Source organism: Dromiciops gliroides, chromosome 2, assembly GCF_019393635.1.
Source record: "Dromiciops gliroides isolate mDroGli1 chromosome 2, mDroGli1.pri, whole genome shotgun sequence".
NCBI classification, from domain to species: Eukaryota; Metazoa; Chordata; class Mammalia; order Microbiotheria; family Microbiotheriidae; genus Dromiciops; species Dromiciops gliroides.
Genome location: NC_057862.1, coordinates 186,432,098 through 186,451,561, shown reverse-complemented (window position 1 = coordinate 186,451,561; position 19,464 = coordinate 186,432,098). Strand labels below are relative to the sequence as shown.

The window sequence follows — 19,464 nt, the reverse complement described above, 5'->3', positions numbered from 1 at the left end:
CCTAGTGCGGTACAGAAAGTGATGTGCCTACCTACAGAAGCAGAAAATTGAGTTGCCTTGCTTCTGTCAGGGTGATTAATGCAGAAATAAACTGCTAACCTGAAAAGAAAGGCAGAAAGGAAGGATAGACAATATAGACTTGAATTCACTTTAATTTTCTTCTGAAGATTGGAACAACGTACATTTAAAGATTCCCTTCATACCAAAAACTTGAAATAAAGGTGTTAATCTCCTAAGGAGGGAGAAATGTATATGTTTATGGATTGATATGGACCCCCTAAGTATTTATAACATACAAATAAAATATCCATGTATATATACATATATGTATATATACTTACACACATACATTTATACACACACATATATATAGTCAAACACTCATCACGAACTATGAACAGTCTATAATAAATAATTGTAGGGTTGTTGGGTTTGTTTTGTTTTTCAATTCTTAGATATTTGGGAGAGTCATATGAATTATGCCTTATTTTATGACATGTTGTTTACCAAACTATAATTGAGAAAATGTAAATTTGCTGCATGATCATGATGAACTTGCTTCAGACCCATCCCATCTGTCAAGTTTTAGCCAGTGGGGAGGAGGTTAGGATGAGCTGTGTAAAAAGAGGAAATGAAATGCTTCTATAGGGATATCTCCCAGTAAGTTTCTATTTTGCTAAAAGGAAGAATTAAGTGCTTTTTGCTTTTTTGGGGGGGGGGGCGGAGTCCTATTCTATTACATTCACTATCTGAACTTTTCATGTAGTCATTGTATTTGAGAGGAATAATTGATTTTTAGTATCCATTTGGTCCTTAGTCAAAGCTTAGCCAAAAAGTGGCATGTTCCCAGTTAGACAGCTAGTCTAACTGTTGGAATTTGAGAAGGACACTCCTACTGTCTGAAACCACCTTTTTAACATGATCTTTTAGGTTTTGTATAACTCAAAGAAGCATAATACTTCTTTGCTTTGAGTAATATTTGTCACAGATTTCCAAGAGTTATGAGAGCATGGGTTATCCTTTTCATAATGAGTAATAAACATTCAAACAACTAGATTTCTGTAGCAAATTGAAAACTCCCTAATTTTTCTACTCTGCCCTGAAAAATTCCATAACACTATCTCCAAATCCAAAATTTTTATAATGGACACTAAGTTTAATGATAACAGCATTATCATCATTACATATGAAACAGTATCAAATAACAATGAGGCAGTGGAAAGTCATGTCTTCTCTAAAATGTAGCATGGAAATTAATGTAGAACACTAATTTATAACAGGGTGGTTGTGAGGAATTGAAAATAAAAATAAAAAACATTAGCAACTTTGGGTCTTGCTCCCATCCCTCAAAGCACTCAAACAAAGGCTAATTGATCATTTTATCAGGGAGTTTTGGTGGGGAGTGAGGGAAGAGGAGGAGAGGAGAAAAGAGGAGAGGAGGAGAGGAGAGGAGAGGAGAATTTTAAATGAATCTTCTGGTTGGGTCTGAAAGTTACATGCAATGGATCAGAGTTTTAATCCTATTCTTTGTATAAAACTTAATCAGTTGGAATTTCTATAGAAATAGTTACCATTCCTTTAATGCCAAAGATTAATTAAGGGTGGAAGGTCTCAGAGACAAGTTTTCTAAACTAATGGATTGGAGGTGTGTGTGTGGGGGGGGGGGAATTATTATTAGTCATAGTAGTAATAGTAATAAAAATAATAATATATGGAGCTTATAAAAGATTCACTCTTTCAGTTCCAATTCCTAGATTCCCATTTATCTCTTAAGATATAAAGGTCAAACAATGTCAAGGTGGCTAAGTAGTGATAGAAAGTAACATCTACAGCCATAAGCAATAGAACATGACAATAAGCACTAGATTATGGCAATAAGCAATGAGAGAAAGACTGTTAAAGATCAATTTGTAATCATGAACTTAGAAACAAATAAGCAATAGGAAGTTTAAATGATAATTAAGAGAGGAAAAATGTATTTTAACTTATCAGCCAATGTTAAGTAATCCTAATGGGTTTTTCCAGCATAGTTGCCATAGGCAGTGAGTATAAATTGGTAATACAACCAATTAGAAAATAGATTAAAGGAAAAGGATCTTTAAAAAAAAAAAGCCCTTTCTTCCTATAATCAACTCTCAGCAATTTTGGATAGTACAGATAAGTGCGGACAACTGAAATCCCCAAACTGAATTTTATTCTCCAGCACAGAAGCAATTATACTTTTTATAATAATAAGGAAGCAGAATGGCTTCCTATGCCTCCTTTTGGTAAAGATTCAACTCAGCTATGACATAGCTAAAAATCAGGCAATGAGAGAGAGAAAATCAACTCAGCAAACATAATTAAGTACCAAGTATGAGGAAGACCTTCAGAAGTTTTTTTTTTTAAATAAAACTCGATAACAATAACATAGCTTCTGTTCTCAAGGAGATTATTACCTAATTGCATGATTGAGGGGAAGGAGGAGGGAGTGGGTAGATTACACAATAAGTATGTTACAAGATTAGAGTGTAATAAGGGCAAATGAGAGTTCCAAACAAAGTACCCCCTCAAAAAAAAAAAAAACACAAGAGAGATGGATCACTTTCAGTTGTGGAGATCAAAAAAGGCTACATGGAGAAAGTTGTGCCTAAATTGGTCCTTGAAGAAAGAGAAGGATTTCAATAGCTGGAGATTAGGAGTGTCCCCCAGGCAAAAGGGACAGCCTGCATAAATTCATGGTAGCCAGAGAGGTAGGGGGCAGGATGAGATGACAGAAGTTATATTCTAATTTGGCTGGAATATGGAATGGAGAGTATGGAGAGAAATGGTATAAAATAAGGTAAGGAATGCAAGTGAGATTTATACTATGGCAGTCCTTAAATGTCAGGTGTGAAGTCATTTTATCCTCTTTTCAGGAGAGAGCCTTCATAGTTACTGAGGCTGGAAGTGATATAGTTGGCCTTGTGCCTTAGGGAACCTTGTTTGTACCATTGTTTTGTCAGCTATATGAAGGCTTGATTGGAGAGGGACGACACTGGAGGCAGGGAAAGTTTCTAAGAAGCATTTACAGTAGTCCAGATGTGAGAGAATGAGGCTCCAACCTGAAATGGTACCAGTATGAATAGGGTTGCCATGTAAAGGGAAGGATGAGATGAGAGTGAAATTGTCAGGTCTTGGTGGCTTATTGGACATGTGGGAGAAGGAAAGTAGAATAATCAAAATTAACTTAAGCATTTAGAGTATGGGTGATTGATAGGACTGTGGTTCTCAGCAGAAATGGGAAATTTGAAAGGAAAAAGACAGTCTTGTTTGTCCATATTATTCATCTATATTGTTATTGACAGTTCTGCTACTAATAGGAGTTGACTACTATTCTTTTTATTGGGTCAATACTTAAAAGGAACTCTCATTTCATCAATTCAGCTATTTCTTCCACTGATGTAGACTGAAATCCCTACATGTCTTAAATGGTTTCATGAGTTACTATAATCAAAAATCCTCACCTGGTGGTCAACCTTCTTATAATAAAATTCTCTGAACAGGTATTTGTACAAAAACTATACAATCCATCACTGGGTTGTTACTTGAAGTTTCTCTAGCTTGGTAAGATTTATCAGAGAATCTGCTTACCTGGCCTAGCCTGGGTGAGCATCAGAGGAAGGCATCAGGGTAGGTAATTAGTGGATTAGTATTACTCTTATTAATTATGCTAATAGTTGAGACTTGACTTGTAGAAATGAAAAGGTAACCTAGTAATTTCTGGTCATTATAATTAGACCAAAGTGTCTGAGGCCGAATTTGAACTCAGGTCCTCCTGAATCCAGGGTTAGTGCTTTATCCACTGTGCCACCTAGCTGCCTAGAAAATAGATATTCTTAAGAAGAAAAATTTTCAGGTATGGATGACTTGCCATGAATAGCTTCTGTGCCAGTAAAGACAGGATTTTGTAGTTTCTTAGATGATCATTTCTGTAGTTCTTTGATGTGAAGGCAGTAGGATTAGAGAGCCCTAGGAAGTAACTGGCTTCAAATGGCTGTGGATGGTAGACTTGGGAAATATTTTAGGAAAATTGGGAGCAATAATGCTGTGAGATATCTTTATCGGAATAAATTGATAAAAGACAAAAAAAAAACAAAAACCATAGGGTTGTTTGAGTAATTTGTTAGAAAATGCCCCATAGATCTCTGACAGTAGCCATGAGCTATGTCACTGTACTTCTGTTTCTTTTTTCCGATGGGGTGGCAGTACAAAAACATGTGCAATAGTCTTGAATTGAAAAGCAAATGTGAACAATGAAAAATTCAAATATTTTCCATTTCCTTGTGTACTTTTCTTCAGAAGTCACATTTTTTTAAAGAAACCATCAATTTTACAAAATTTTAAATGGGAAGACACACAGGAAAAACCTATCATATTTCATGTATCAAAATTAAATGCCAATAATTATAATCCTATACAAACATGCACACAAATTAGAATCCACATGGTTAATTATCAGCATACTATAGGTGACAGGAATACAAAGTTTGCTTTCTTGAAAGAAGGCTGTCCCCAGAGTCCAAAATAAAAAAAAAACCCTATATGCAAAATTTCAAAGAATTCTCTAGTTGGAGTTGGTTCAGAGAATTTCTTTGTATACTAGATAAAAATGTCCTAGTGAAACCTGTCAAACAGATGATATTAAATAACTACATCCTGTTTGCTCCACCCTCTTTCTAAGTCTTAGAGTACTGGTTTTTCTGATCTCACAAACTCTAATAGCTAGCATAACTGCTTGTAAAAATAACATCACAGAAAACATTCCTTTACTAAATAGGCCTTTCTATTATATATAAATATATATGCATATATGTGTGTGTGTGTATGCATATAAGTGTGCGTATGAGCTTTTTCAGTTAAGAGAACAATGACTTCAAAAGTCAAGAAAAGTGTGATTTTGTTTCTTGGGGAAAATCTCTTTCAGTGCCTAAGGGTTTTCTGTAAGTAAAACGGAATGAGAAAGACTATAATAATAATAATAATAATACCTAGCATTTGTTTAACACTTTAAGACTTGCAAAGCACTTTACAGATATTATTTCATTTTATCTTTGTTTGGGGGGGGGTAGTGAGGGTTAAGTGACTTGCCCAGGGTCACACAGCTAGTAAGTGTCAAGGGTCTGAGGTCAGATTTGAACTCAGGTCCTCCTGAATCCAGGACCAGTGCTTTATCCAATGCTCTACCTAACTGCCCCCTCATTTTATCTTTACTACAACCCTGGGTATAATTATCATCTCTATTTTACAAATGAGGAAGCTGAGACTAAAAGAAGTTTAGGTCCTTTGTCCAGGTTCTCACAGCCCAAATTTCTTAGGTCACATTTGAACTCAGGTCTTCCTGACTTTAGGTCTAAGACTCTAACTTCTGAGCTACCTAACTGCAGACAGAGATACAGAATATCTGTATGAAAATACTTTGGGATTTTAAAAAAGTATTCTGAAAATACAAGGGGGTATTAAGAATGACTAGTCACCTTAGATTCAAATCAGAATAAGACCAAAATATTTCTCTAGCTGAGGTAGGAGTTTCCCCCTGCCCCCCAAAAAAGCTCTCAACATCTTTGTTTATTAAGAAAGTGGCCTAATATATGCCTCCAACACTGAGATGATGACTCTACAACAATACTCTTTCCCTTTCAGATTCTAAGCCTAATGTTGGTAGGATAACTGGTAATAGAGGAGGCTTATTTTCAACAGAGAAAAGTCATGGCAAAGTAATTTTCAAAAGTTATGAATGGGGTTTGGCTGTGTGGAACAAAATGATCTGTTCCTAGTAGAATAAGAACTTCAAACACTGGGAAACACATTGTAGAATTAGGAAATCGAGAGTAAACAGGGTATTGGGTAAAATAATTTTGACTGAAATGGTAGTAAACATATGGAATAATTGGCCAGTGATGCAAGTAATCTAAATGAGTTTAAGAGACAGCTGGACACTTTTATCTCAAGAGAGAAAGGAGTGAAGGATGTAGTGATAAACCAGGGAGGTAGAGTTGAGATAAACCAAAAGGGTAGAAGCTCATTGAACTAAATATCCTTGCCCTGCACAGCATTTTCTTTTGATGTCATTTGTTAAACACATAGCTGCCATCATCTTCAGTGATTATTTCCAAGTAACATCTATGTTTCTGAAGAAAAATCCATTTAAATCTAGAGTCAAATTTACAAAGTGCTAAAGCCACTGTCAACATTTAACATACTGAAACTGCCAATACCAGGGAATTACCAGACACAAAGAAATGTGCTTCTAAACAACAATTTGGTGTGTTTGATGTGGGATGTTTTTCATTGCTTCAATTTCAGGATTGCTTCCTATGGTGGAAAATCAGTAGCCGTGGTGTGCCTTCCCAACTAGCTCCAAGTGGGCATCTGCTGAATTTTCTTTTGGTGGTTTTCTTTTATAACAGTCAATCAGAGGGAGAAGAAATAAGTTTGTATCAGTAAGAGGGCATCAGTATCTTCCTTTAGCCTAACAGTAACCCAGAATCAGTGGCCATATTACCACTTCCCAGAGATCACCATAGAAAACAAAGTGGGGGTAGGGAAGAGAGTTTAACAGAGGCTGAGAAAGAAAAACACACATGATTAAAGTTTAACCAGAAGAATTATCCTGAAATTTAAATGGATTTCATTTTGTTCTGGTCTTCTGAGGTCTAGAGCATCTGTATCCAGGGGTTGGGCAAAGCACAGCAGTATCTCTGCTGCATGCTGCAGCTCTGCAACTCCTTTCTTTTTAATAAGAAGCACTATCATCACCCTTTCTCGGTTCAGATGTGGGACCATCTAATAGAGTCTCCACTTAGACCTTAAAACTGAAGACATTTTTGATGCCTGGGCTGCTTGTGCCTCTAATCTCTGTCTGATCAGCTTTTATGGAAAACTTGTGCCCTGTTGGAGGTGGTGTTATTTCAAGAAATTGAGATTCAGTCCAATCCTGGGCAAGCTGCTCAGCCACCACAAGACTCTTTTAAAAGTAGTAAACAAAAGGAGGGGAGGAAGGAAGGAGATGCCAGAGAGGGGACTCAAAGGGGAATGGGTGTACAACAACCCTTTACATTCAATTGTACCAGCTCTTTTGTGGTGGGGAGGGGTGTTGTTTATTTTTTGGTTTGGTTTTTTTTTTTTTTTTTTGCTTTCGCTCTGCAAAGGGAGAATAAAATATGGCTTTCATACTAAGCTGTCGGCATTATCTCAGGATGCATATTTCTTTGCTAGGTTAGAACACGAATCAAGGATTTTTAAAATGTTGCTACTTTTGAGGGCCTTGCAGTTGCTGTTGAAAAAAAAAGTTCACCAAGTTTATGAACCATTGAAATAAAAGGTCCATTCAGAAAATGTGTAAAGTAAGATTTCTCTTGAAGAGAATTTTTTATCACCACACTGTATGTCATAGCATCACTTTTCCAAAATCTCTAAATATAGAAAGAAATTGGTCAAAAAGAAGTAGAGATCTCTTTTTCTTTTGAGGCTGAAAGATTTTCAGAATTAATCCTCTCCCTTTCATGGGGGAAGACAATCAACCCCAAAGACAAATTGTGTGTTAGGCACAAGTCTCTACCTATTTCTGCACTTCATTAGAGCGGAATTTGGAAGAGAGACAAAATGTGCTTAAGTAAGCCTCTTTATCTCCCTCCTTTGGCATACCATAGTTTGAGAAATAATGTTTTTAGCGATTTCCTTAAAGGACATAATAAGCATATAAAGTCTGCTTTTTGGTGTTGTGTGTATTTTTAATTAGTAAAATGTTGAAACCATTTTCTTTGCTTTTCCTTCCTTTAAAAATGTATATTTTTTTTAAAATAATAGCTATTGATAATTGAAAACTACTGCAGCACTTGATTTAACAAGTGTCGCTGACCAAGTCACAACTGATGAATAAAGAAGTCACACTTTAAATAAAGGGGGTGGGGAATACTAATATACAATAAAACAAAACAAAAATACCTCCTTCTATTTTATTTCTGAAAAGCAGAGGATGAAAAGAGATTGAAAACTGATAATGTTCCCACTCTAAAGTTCAGAATTATTCCCTGAGCTCGAGCCCAATCAGAGAAAGGAAAGAAAAGAGACTGGAATACCAATCTTGTATTGATTATCTTCTCTATATTTTTCCCCCAAGAAGAATTTCCATCATAGTAAACTGGTAGTTACAGCAAAAATCTACTTTCTCATCCCATCTTTTTGCCAGACTGGTATAACATTGATTTTTTTTTTTTTGCTAACTTCATCTTTTGGGAAAACCACAACAGCATTATAAATATGAATTTGTATAGTATTATGTTCAAAGGCCTTCTGGAAAAAGGTTCTATACAAGTATTATATGTCTGGCCATTGGACTAGATTTTCATTCTAAGGAGAATACTCCCAGAGAATTGCCTAATTTGAAAAGCTGGTCTGTTATGAATAAATTTAAGTCCTATTAACCTTGGGATCTGGAGCAGGGGGGTTTTGTACTGTTCTTTTTTGTATTCAAAGAATAGTGTTAGGTGGAGTTTAAGCATGTGCATTTCAGGTTTTACACCAGTAGCTGAATTTCACAGGAATTCAACTGGAATCCTGATACTGAGAATTGTATAGTCCTTATTCTCTGAACAATGAGAAATGCTACTTCCCCCCTTCACTGCCCCCTCACCCCCCCAAAATAGGAGAAACTTGGAAAGGAGAAACATGGAGAGCACAGTGTGTGTGTGTGTGTGTGTGTGTGTGTGTGTGTGAAGTTTAAGATATTCTGTGCTATCAAGTTCTATTTCCTGATTCATTGTTTTATTGTGATTATAAAAGAAAACATTTTTTCCCAGCTCTTTGTACATGACTCATAATCATTGTTGCTGACTGTTCATTCAGCATAAACTTGCCTCTCACTCCCAGTCACATTTTTTTCTGCACTTTTAGGTTGAAATTTTTTTTTCACTCTCCCACAATCCTCTATCCCCTGCCACACACCTTTTTTTTGCCTTGGAAGGTAAACATTGAGAGATATGAAATTTACCATGTGTTTCTAGATATACTTATCTTTCCGATTAGCCACTGCAAGCTGAGGTTTCAGTCTGTTTAATGTTGACCTCTTGAGTAGCAAACTTCCTTGAAACAAAGATAAGTAACAAACTTTAGCAGCAATTACTAAGGGAGTGGGGTGGTACAGTGAATTAATGCCCAAGCCTTTTACCTCTGAAGATCTGAATTCAAATCAGTTTCAAAGCTCACAGGTGAAATATATGTTATGTATATATGTATATACATATATATGTGTGTGTGTGTTATATGCAAATAATCTTAATAGTTTCAGTTCAAGGCTTAGGGGAAAGAATGAGTCACTCTTCAAAAATAGCATTGGGTGAGAAGAATGTATTCAAGGATTCATTTTCCCTTACATGACAAACAAATCACCATCTTAGGGGTTGTTCAGCACCTCTTGTGATGTTTTGGCAATTTAAAGATTAAGTGATCTCTAAATTTGGAGAGGCAAAGTGTGTATTGGGTGGACAGAAAGCTTCATGAAGCTAGGGTTGACAGGAACTGGCTGCATTACCCTGAAGAAGTCTTTTCACTTCTCAGTGCCATGGTCAATTCTCTGAGATTGCAAGTCAAAGAAAACTTGCAGACCTGCACTAGTGGAGGAAGTTTCCTTTCTAGGAGTTCCCTAAACCTGTGAAATCATAGAACTGGACAAAGATGAAAGATCTCATTTTGAGCCTGAAATGTTGGGTGGTTTCTTTTTTCTCTTTTTTGTAACTATTGATGAAATTATGCCAGTGTCATATTGCTTTCATACATGAGATCTGGTATACGTCAAATGTTTTTCCAGGAACTATAATGTTTATTATTCCAGTAGTATGATGAACAAAATATTCAAAATAATATGTTGAGATGCATTAAATGTTGTTAAAGTCATTTATTAAAAGGTTTGGGATTGGTTCCAATTTTTGCTACGTGCCAGTGCAGTTGGAAGGATACTTGAGTATTCTTACACATTTCCCCCCATGCTTCTTCATCGAAGAATGTTGGTAGTAGACAACATGTTATAGGGTAATCATACCAGCTTCACTCTCTATAACTGGGTTAGTTGTGAACATCAATTCATCTATGAGTGACCATATACTGGTCACTTTGCCTGTATGCGACAATGACTGTTGGTATGACTAAGTATTAGAGGTTTATTCTTTCCCTGGAATGCTCCAAAAGCATCTGTGTTTTTGTGCTTATATGTGGTAGAGTGAGGGGCGGGGGAGGGTTGGAGAAAGAAGGTTTTAAAAAGGAGTAATGTAGAAACTCCCTATGAAGCAGAACAGGAAAAGTAATACAGATTGACTTTCCAGTAATTTTTTAGTAATAAAGTGACTAAGGCAATGTCAGTAAACTGGGAACAAGTGATATGTAAAATAATTAGCACCAAAGGGAGCATAATAAGTAACTTGTTAAAAATCCATAGACAGATTATATGACCCTACAGGGTACAGGGACCAGGGATCATGTGACTCAGCATGCCTCTTCTGATGTGAGCACCCCATTGCACTCTGTCAGATTACTGGCTCCTGACATTAAATAAGCTTCAGGTATGATTTATTGAGTGGCCTTTTGACAGGAGCTAGAAACTGAAATGTTCTAGTCCTTGCTGAGCCTTGCCACTGTTTTCATTACCTTCTCCAAGTATTACATTTAGTCAACCGAGTTATGTGTAGTTCTGGGAGAATCCTTCCTCTCCCAGAAGTCATTGTTCCACTCATAATAAAATTATGCTATCAATTTGCCACAAGAGGAACACTAGAGTTCACTAAATTATTGCCATGTGTGTTTGCACTAAAGACAAAGTGATGCCAATTTAAAAAAAAAAAAGCCAGCCACCCCAGCAACCAGCTCTTTTTTTTTTTTTAATGATGCATGGGGAAGAGTGAGACTGGCCCACAAGGGAGGTCATATCTCCCTTCTAAACATTACAAATTTCATTTTACTTAATTAGAAAATGGTTCTTATGGAGAGGGAGTTGGGAGAGGGGGGCAGGAAGAGAATGAGTATGGAAAGAAGAAAGAATGAAACCTGAGTTGAGTCCTAAATAACATGTCAGAAAATGACAACCTGCCTCCCATAAGGCTATTTCATTTGAAAGATTTGCTGGGTTACATTAGGCTCCAATGGATTTTTCTGGAAATGGGGCCATAACCCATGAACTGAAAAAATGTCCCAGTTCTAAGCACTGAAGATCGGTAAAATTCATCCTTTTGGTCCCACAACAGAGAATAGTGCTGTGTAGACTGTGGTTAAGGTAACGTTGTCAGGGTATTCTCACACTGGCTATGTGGCCATTATATATAATATAAAAGTATGATAGCAGGGAAGAAGGCAACACAGAGTGGAAAGAGCTGAATCTGAAATTCAACCCTTAATTAGCTCTGTGACTTTGGGTCAGACACTTCAACACTGATGCTCAGTTTCCTCATTTGTAAAATGAGGTGTTTGCACTGCATGACTGATTGCTAAGCTCCTTCTATCCCTACCATTTTATGATTCTATGATTCTATTACCAAAAGGATTTAGGGCTAACGTATTACAAACTCTAGTCACTTTTCACTGGGTAAATTAAGAAAATTACCAGTATTTTGTCCTATATAGGAAAGCTTGCCCAGCCCAGAGAGCTTTCATTCTGTGGAATATTCCTATTGAGCAGTATAGCTTCTTCTGTGGTCTAATAATAGAATTAATAGTGAATGACTACCTAAGGAAAAGGCAAAAAGGGGCCCAAAGGGAAAATGACAGTTCTAGATATAACAATGGAATAATACTTGGGCTCACTCTTTTGGAACTGAGCCTTGACCTTTGGCTATGGGCCCAAGATGAATAACTGTCTGAAATCATATTGACTTTTTTTTTCAATTTTACTTGGCACACAGATAGGTTAGATACTAGAATAGAGAGAGGAGAAGGTGCTAATCAGTCAGTAGACCAGAATTCATTAAATGCTTAATATAAAGGCAAAAAAAAACCCCAAACCCACCTTTCCTGCCATCTAGAAATTCACATTGAGGGAGGCAATTTGTAAAGAACTAGACATGTGCAAAATATATAGAGAGTAAATTAAACTAATCTTACAGAGAAAGACATTGGGGGTAGGAGCTAGGGGGAGACCAAGATGTCCTCCTGCAGAAGGTGGGGTTTGAGCCTAGATTCTTAAAGGAAACAAAGGTGATAGAGGTGAGGAGAAAGGGTGTTCCAGGTATAGGGGACAGCCAGCCAATGCAAATGCAGAGAGAGTTGGGAGTTGGAGCATCATGTTCAAAGAATGGTAAGTAGACTGTTGTGAGTAGAACATACAGTATATGTTTGTGGGGGAGGGGCAGGGAGGTAAGGTGTGATAAGGCTGAAAAGATGGAACAGGCCAGGTTATAAAGAACTTTGAACACCTGAGGACTTTATATTTGTTCTTGGCAGTAATAGGGAGCCACTGGAACTCACTGAACAGTGGGGTGACATGATCTGACCTTCACCATACTAAAAAATCACTTTAGTAGCTGAATGGAAGATGGACTGAAGTGGAGAGAGACTTAGTCGGGAAATCATTAGTAGGCTATAGCAATAGTACAGGCTTGGATGGAATGAAGGCTTGAACCCAAGTTGTGGCTGATGAGCAGAGTCATGGACTATATAGGAGATGTGAATCTTGCTAAGAAACAAGAGTTTGTAATGGATTGGTTATATGGAGTGAAAGGGAGTGAGGAATCAAGAATGATACCACTTAGGTCACAAGTTTAGATGACTGGGAAGATTGTGGCATCTTTGATTAAAATAGGGAAGTTTGGAAGGGTGTAGTCCTTAAGTGAGGAAAGATAGAGTTCTGTGCTAGGGAAATCTTAGGATATGTGTTTGTGTCATCATCACTTTTCACTGTGTCTTCCATGTCCAAAATGGTGATATTATCTTTATCCATCCCTCTCCCTTAACTCTCACAGCCAGTTTGATCCTTCTTCGAGATCATCTCTTACCTCCAAACCTTTCCCTGGCACCAACCTAGTGCATAGCATTAACAACCACATAGACTATTACAATAGTCTCAAAACAATTCTTCCCACTTCCACCTTCTTTACCCACCAATCCACCCTTCACATTGCCTAGGGGCAACTAGGTGGCCACAGTGGATAGAGCACTAACCCTTGGAGTCAGGAGGATCTGAATTCAAATCAGACCTCAGACACTTAACAGTACTAGCTGTGTGACCCTGGGCAAGTTACTTAAGCTGGATTGCCTCAAAACATCTGTGCCATCTCCAGTTGTCCTGATGTATTTCTTGCCAGTGAATCCAGATGGTCCTAGAGGAGAGCATGAGGTTGATGACCTTGCACAGCCCTGCCTCATTTAAATCCAGTTCACTGCAAGTCATGACATCACCTCCCAATGTCAGGTCCCCTTTAAGAACAGAGGACAAAGCAACAACGACATTGCCTGGCATAATGAGCTTTGTTATGTGCATATCTGGTCCTTTCATACTATCACAAAAAATTTAGTCTACTGATTCAAATTCAAAGTCCTTGGCTTGTCATTCAAGATCCACCACAATTTGGTCCCAACCTGCTTTTCCTGCTAGCACTGTGTTACTCCCTTTGATGTGATCTATACATAAAGAAAACTGAATCAATCTTTCTAATCTCTGTATGCTATGCTTTTCTCCCTCTACCTTTGCTCATGCTGTTCCCAAAGTCTTCAATATCTTCCTTCCTCTTCACCTGAATGCCTGCTCAACCTGTAAATCCCAATTCAAATCTCAATTCATCCAGGAAGTCTTTCAGTGATGACCTTTTCCCCTCAGACCTCACATACTATTATAGCACCTTATTTTATAACTCCATTATACTTATCATGTAATATGGCATATCCTCCTACTAGATCAAAGTCTACAAGGGCAGGGACCATCTCTTATCAAAATGTTCTCTCTTCCTCAGGGCCTAGCACAGTGTTTTTAACAAAGTAGAAATACTAACAAGTTATTAAGAGAATATATGAAATTGCGAATATCATAACACTATTTTACTAAAGTTTTAGATTTGACGTTATCTTTAAGGAAGGAAGAATTTTAGCTTCTATAGAGAGTGAAAGTAGGTTTCAGATATAAAGAGAATGGTGAAAAATTGGGGGTCAGGGAGAAAATTAACTATCTCTTGTTAAAATGAAAAAGCTTATTTGGGTCAGCGACATGAGATGGTAGATATAATAGTACACACAGTACAATGGTTGGAGGAAAAAGCAAGGAAATTCATTGTCTCTGTGGAGGGTAATCAGTTGTGTTAGAAAGACACTGGACCCAGGGAATGGAAAACCATGATCTAGTGCAAGCTCTGTGACCATTTTGTTTGAATAGTTTAACACTGCAGGGTCTCAGTTCCTTCATCTATAAAACTGGAGAGCTGATCTAGATGACCTCAAAGCTGCCTTCCAAGCTCTAAAAGTTCTAGGCTCCCTAGCCATAAGTTTAGGGAAAGAATGGTAGGAAAGGGAAATTATTTTGGCAATTGTATTTCAGATTTATTGGAAGATGGTCATAGTAGTTTGACCTAAAAAGACCAAAGCAGTGGTTTGGTTATTAAGATGGTAGGCCAAGGACAGAGCTTAGTAACATTGTCCAGAAACTATGGAATAATTTATCACCTAGTTCACTGTGAGGAGAGGATGGTAAAAGAGGCCTTATTGATAATTCTGGGATTCTGTGCTTGGGAGAACAAAGAGTTAGAGAGACTTTCCATAACAACTGGATAGTTGAGTAGGCTTACTGCTTTTTAGGGAAGATGTTTTACAATAGATAGAATAAGATACTGATTAAATATGTTGAAGGAAGGGTTGGGGGGGTGGGACAACAGGAAGTTATTTTAGGATTGTACAAAGAGAGGGGGGAAAGTAATTCTGGGAATACAAGGTTTTGGAAAAAGATGAGCTTCCACAGAAAAAGATATGTAAAATAGAGAAGGGCAAGAGGAAGGCCTTTGTGAAAATAATCACTCTGAAGCCTAAGAATGGGTAAACTTTTAGGAAATTCTATGGAGTGACCCTGCCAAGAGAGTATGCCACATGGAATTAATGCAGAAGCTTCCTAAAACAGTAGAACTACTGTAGAACAAGCCTTCAGTAGATAGCTTTAAATTATTCTCCTGAGCCAAGTTGGAAAGAGTCACTGGAAAGGTGAGAGGAAACAACTTACACCAAGTTAATAAAATGACTTTTTTTTTCAATGAAGTAGTTAGGCAGTCAGGTAATATGGATAGAGGAATAATATTCTTTCCCTTATCTCCCATCCATGCAAGATAAAATTGGATAGGGAAGGAGCAAAGATTTATAGGTGTGTGGATTTGGATTTTGATAGTTTAAAATAGTAAGGGATATAACATTTCATGGTGAATCCTTGTTTCAAGAAATATCTTTTCTTCCTCTTCTCCCAGGGAGGTTCCCATCACCTCACTTATAAACTATTGTAATAGCCTTCTGATTGGTCTCCTTGCCACAAGTGTCTTCCCCACTCCAGGCCACACTTTGCTCAGCTGCCAAAATGATCTTTCTAAACACAGGTCCTGACTATGTCATCCCCATCCCCATTCCCCAAATCAGTGAACTCCAGAGCCTTCCTATCTATCACCTCCAGGATCAAATATATATCCTCTCTTTGGTGTACCAAGTCTTTCATAACCTATCCTCTCCCAGAACCTTTACCTTTATCGTCTTTTTACGTCTTTACCACCACCATCTCCCCGTATATACACACACACACACACACACACACACACACACACACACACACACACACACACACACACACACGTTACTGGCTTCCATACTGTTCCTACCTAACACAAGACACTACCTCTCTCCATTAGAGGCATGTTCTTTGACTGTGCCTAGAATGCTCTCCCTACAAGAAGCCTTTTCCAATCCCCCTTAATTTTTGTCCCTTCCCTCTGTTGATTATCTCTGATTTCTCTTGAATATAGCTTCTTTGTATAGACTTGTTTGAATGTTATTTCCCCCTTTAGACTGTGAGCTCCTTGAGAGCAGGGATTATTGTCTTTTTGCTTTCTTTTGTATCTTGGAGCTAAGCACAATACTTGGTACATACTGAGAACTTTGTTATTGTTGAATCATTGCAGTCTTGTCCAAATTCATCATGCCATTTGGGGTTTTCTTGGCAAAGATACTGGAGTTGATTGCCATTTCCTTCTCTAGCTCATTTTACAGAGGAGGAAACTGAGGCAAATAGGAACAAGTGACTTCCCCATGTTCCCACAGGCAATAAGTATCTGAGACCAGATTTGACTCAGGAAGATGAGTCTTCCTGACTCCATACCCAGCACTCTATCCACTGTACCACTTAACCAAGAGCTTAGTAAAAGTTTATTGACTAATTCTAGGTCATGTAAAAATAAACTAGCTTATTTGCAAAAAGCACAGAGTCCTGTGCTTTCTTTGAAGGGAACAACTGGGGTGTCACTAGCATGGGACAAAACTGTTCTATTTAAAAATTAAAATCTGCAAGTCATTTTCACTCTATCACTATATTGTTTACTGTACTTCAGAATACATTTTAAGTTGTGAATCTGCTTCTCTATTCCCCCTTGCTCTCCCCTCCCCCTAAGTGATACTACTGCTTCAAGATACCAAAGTAAATTTGCCTTCTTTACATCTGTGGATATTCTTTCATTAGCTACTTCCACATCTGAATGCCTTCACATGGACCAGTATCTACAGGATATGATGCCTAAGAGATAGTCATTGTGGGAAGGGAAGAGCACAAGGCTTAGAGTCCAAAGATCTGGGTTTAATTATGTTTGTGCTATTTGTTCCTAGAACAAATATATTGTTGTTTTAAAAAAACCCCTGCTTTTCAAAGTTTATAATGTGATATATCAGTGAGTCATTAATATTTGAAGATAATATATGCAAAGTACTTTGTAAACCTTAAAGCACTATATATAAATGTTACCTGTTGTTAATTATCATTTTTATATCCTTTCAAAAATATGGCTATTTGCAACCAGCTCTTATAAGTGTGGATAAAATGGTCATTTTACTCTTAGTATTTCTATTTTTAATAGTTCAACATTTTTCTGAAACAATTATCTTTTTAGATCAAATTTTTCATTTTTATTCTACCTAGTCTCGATTTTATGAATGGTGCAATGTATATAAAATTTTCTCCTAACTTTAGGCTAAGCATTCAAATAAAATAGAATGGTTAAATCAAATCAAATCAAGCCAAAAAGCATTTATTAAAGGCCTACCAAGTGCTGCTATTGGGTACTAGGTGGGTTTGATTCATTTCATGAAAGCATACAATTGTAACCAGGAAATATTTCATTAAAATTAAATGGGAATTGCCATAAAGCCATTGAGATAATCATTGCACTAAAATACAGTTCTAACTTCCAGATACCACTCCCAGAAACAGATGCTTTACAATATCTCCTGGCTTAAAGCTATTTTATGTCTTTAAGTATTGGTGGCAGAAAAGTAGACTGAGTTCATCTGTATATGGGGCCCACTTTGCTTGATCTTCAGTTGACTATTGTTGAATTTTAAGTGATTGAAGACCAAGTAAAGGCAATCTATTTCCCACAAGCTAAAGCACTTCTATTACTTTATAGGGATCTAGCTCACACAAAAGTCCAAAAAGGATAATGTTTGAGTAGATATTTATTCAAGAGAGACAAAGTGGTGGAATCAATAACTGTTGTTTGTCCTTCATTCTCAAAGAGGACCATGATATTACCCTGATGTCATGACTTACAGTGAATTGGATTTAAGTGAGGGAGGGCTGTGCAGGGTTACCAACCTCACTCTCCCCTCCAGAGCCATCTGGGTCCGGGGGCAAGACATATATCAGGATGACTGGAGATGGCCCCAGATGTTTAAGGAATTGGGGTTAAGTGACTCACCCAGGGTCACGCGGCTAGTAAGTGTCTTGAGATGAGATTTTAACTCAGACTAATCCAACTTCAGGGCCAGTACTCTATCCACTGTGCCACCAAGCTGCCCTGGAATCAATAATAAGCTTTCCTTAGAGTTAGAAAAATATAGATTGGAGGTTAGAAGATATGGGTTCAAATGTCTCCTCTGATATGTTGTGACTTTGTGTCCCCAGGCAAGTCACTTAAATTCTCCATACTCTAGGGCAATGCTCCAAGACAATAAGTTATGAAGAAGGTGTTGATTTGTCTATGTAGAAGTTCTTCACTGGGAACTCCCTGCACAGATGAAATCATATGTCTGGTGTATGTACATGTATATATGTGTATATGTGTATGTCCCAAAAGTCTTAGTGCATTACAGAGCCTATTAAAGCTTAAAACTGTCTGATAAAACTTTTGGGACACCCTGTTTCCATACATGTAGTAGTGATATATCTAGATGTACTAGGAAAGAAATATTGGTTAAAAATTTAAGAGAAAATTGGTTTTTGCTTAAGAAACAAATTGGCAAAATGAAATGGAACCTGAAGATATTGTATGATTAATTCAAGAAAAAATTTAGAAATCACAGCACTGGAAAAGTATCTTAGATGTGGCTTGAGCAGAGGCTAAAAAAAAAAAAAGTAGAGGCTCCTCCCAATGTAGCACTAAAGAAATGGTTCTCAAGTTTTGTTTTGTTTTGACTCACAACAGTCTCCTCTGCTAGGAGGAGTCATGGCATACTGAAGGTTTAATCTTCCAACAGAGCAGGGGTCTTAGGTGTTCAGGCCTCCAGAACCAATGCCCAGTCTTTGCAATTCCTCTACATTTCTTTCTCCTTCCTCACTCCTTCAATGTCTATTTCTTTGCTTCCCCAAGACTCATGGGGAAGGAGGAGGTACTTTTGTACTTCTCATATAACTACTCTTGTGACTTTTCTAGAGGCCAAGCTGGAAAGGGCAGGCAGCAAACAGCAGCTGATGTTTGACAAAGGAACAAGGAAGTCTCAGAAGATGGGGATTATTTCATGACACATCTAGAAAACCTTGACATTTGAGTGTGGCAAAGCAAACTTTTGGAGGGCCACTGCACCAAGACATAGTGCCTACTGCATGTTCTTATCAGATAACCTAATATAAAGCAGGAGGTAATGAAAACTGAGTTACTGAGAAGTTGAATGACAGTTCTTCCTATCCTCAAGTTAACATACCTTATGGAACTCTTTTATTAAGTGGAATAAATATAATTTGCCTAAAAATTTATTTTAAAAAAATTGTGAGTAATATCAAGAAGTCTATAGAAATTTTCTCTTTATCTAAATTTTCATAGATTTAGAGCTAGAAGGGGCTTTAGAGGTTACCTAATCCAACTCTCTCATTTGGTAGAAGAGAAAACTAAGAGCCAAAGAAATAAAGGGATTTGTTCACAGTCACAGGTTATCCAAGTGGTGGATTCAATCGGCCAACATTTATTAAGCATTTTCTATGTACAAAGATACAAAGAAAAGCAAAAATAGCCCTTACCCATG

General features: G+C 37.3%; 1 protein-coding gene across 12 annotated transcripts in view; it reads left to right on the top strand.

Moving 5' to 3' along the window:
* MEIS2 (Meis homeobox 2) overlaps positions 1–19,464 on the top strand; it is a 232,595-nt gene that overhangs the window by 165,207 nt on the left and 47,924 nt on the right. The gene's annotated exons all lie outside the window — the stretch shown is intronic.